Here is a 1,928-nt window from a genome sequence, read left to right on the forward strand (position 1 = left end):
CATTCCGGGGTTTCTTTTGGACGATCTAACTAACTTTTCTCTTGTTAGTTTTACTATACATAGTTTTTCCTTCTATTTTTAGAGGAAGAATGATTAGAATAAAAATAGAATTAGTTTTAGATCAAATTAGAGAGAGAAACTCTAGGTTTTAGTGAGAGAATTTCATGGTGGATTGTTGATGATTGAAGATTTCTCCATTTCCTTTGATTTTTGATCAAGTTTGTAAGGATTCCTTTTCTTTAATTCAATCTTTAGTTTGATCTTTAGTTTGATTTCAATTGTTTTGTTGAATGTTCAAGTTTGATTAAAGTTTGATTGATTGTGATTTGATTTTAGTTTGTTTAATTTGATCATGATGAATTTGTTGTTTAGCTTTGTTTTGATCTTAATTTCTATGGATTGTGAGTAGTTTGATTATTTCTAGGGTAATGGTGAAGCATATATGAGTAATGGATTGATGTCAATTTGGGGAAATTGATGGAGTTGATGATGTGATTAAATTGGTTAATTGATTATGTGCATGTGTGTGTTTGATTTAGGCTTGATCACCCTAGTTATTCACACTAGATTACATTGTAGGTTCACATTGATACGGACCATTGATTTGTGGCTTGCATTTAATGATTGAGGTGTTTTGTGACATTCCTAGTTAGAGTTTATAGTAGTTGACGCTAGTTAGACCTCTAGAAAAATAGCTTGATATGCTCTTTTGGTTGCATGATTGGTTTTCCCTCGCATCACTCAACTTAGTCAACTCTTTCCTAATTAGCGGAATTCGTTACAAGTATATGTGGATCCCGAGCCCTAGTGTTTATTAAATTTGTCCCAACCTAGCTTGTTTAGTTATTTAGCATTCACAGCCTTACCTCACCTTTCCGGAATAGCTTGACTTGACAATAAAAGATCGCCCTCCATTCCTTAGTGGTTCGACCCGCGACTTACCATTATACTTGTATAAGGGTGTGTTAAGAGATTAAAAATTTTGTTTAGCCTAGGGTAGGGTTTGTTTCAACGACCTAGTCCGACCCTTGTCAAAATGGCGCCGTTGCCGGGGATTGGTGTTGTGATTTTGTATTGTTGTTGAGTCTATTCCATCTTATTCAAAAACACAAAAATATTTTCTTTTAGGCTACATTTGTAGTCGTGTTACTAATAATTTTGTTTGAGATTGTGTGTGCAAGTGAACATGGGAGAAGCTCATAGAGTGACATTGAAGGAGTTGGGCACTCCAGGTGCTTACAAGTATGAGAGTGGGATTGTTCCATTGTTGGTTCCGGATAACGATTTTGAAATTAAACCAGCTATGATTACCTTGATCGAGTGGAAACATTTTGGTGGTACAAAAAGTGAAAATCCTCTCAATCATCTCAAGGATTTTGAGAAGTATTGCAATACAATTGTGGTAGCCGGAGTTGCTTAAGAGTATATAAGGCTCAAGTTGTTCCCCTTCTCTCTCATTGGAAGAGCTTTAGAGTGGTTTGATAAGGAGGTCAAACCAAGGTCCCTAAGGACATGGGATGAAGTTACCAAGGCTTTCTTATCTCGCTTTTTCCCACCAAAGAAAACGGCGGAATCTAGGGCTTTGATCCAAAGTTTCAAGCAAGGGCCTAATGAGAGTCTCTATGAAGCATGGGAGAGGTATAAGGAGTATCAACTAGAGTGTCCACATCATGGGATTCCTACCTACCAAATTATACAAATCTTCTATGTTGGGTTGAGTTCTCAAGGAAGAGCAAGCTTAGATGCCGGAGCCGGAGGCCCGATAATGAACAAAACGGAATAAGAAGTGGTGGATGCAATAGATGAAGTGGTGAGACATTATATGAATTGGAAAGAGGTGGAGAAAGAGCCAATTAGCAAGGGGTGCTCGATCGAACAACTCAATGCCATCAACGATTTGACCACTCTAATTTTGGATTTAGGGAAAG

General features: G+C 37.2%; 1 non-coding gene across 1 annotated transcript; it reads right to left on the reverse strand.

Moving 5' to 3' along the window:
- Positions 1–1,571: 1,571 nt before the first annotated feature.
- Positions 1,572–1,677, reverse strand: LOC145641157 (small nucleolar RNA R71). Its single transcript, XR_014115222.1, has one exon. It is a non-coding gene; the product is annotated as a small nucleolar RNA R71 (small nucleolar RNA).
- Positions 1,678–1,928: the final 251 nt, after the last annotated feature.

Source organism: Chenopodium album, chromosome 7, assembly GCF_948465745.1.
Source record: "Chenopodium album chromosome 7, dcCheAlbu1.1, whole genome shotgun sequence".
NCBI lineage: Eukaryota > Viridiplantae > Streptophyta > Magnoliopsida > Caryophyllales > Amaranthaceae > Chenopodium > Chenopodium album.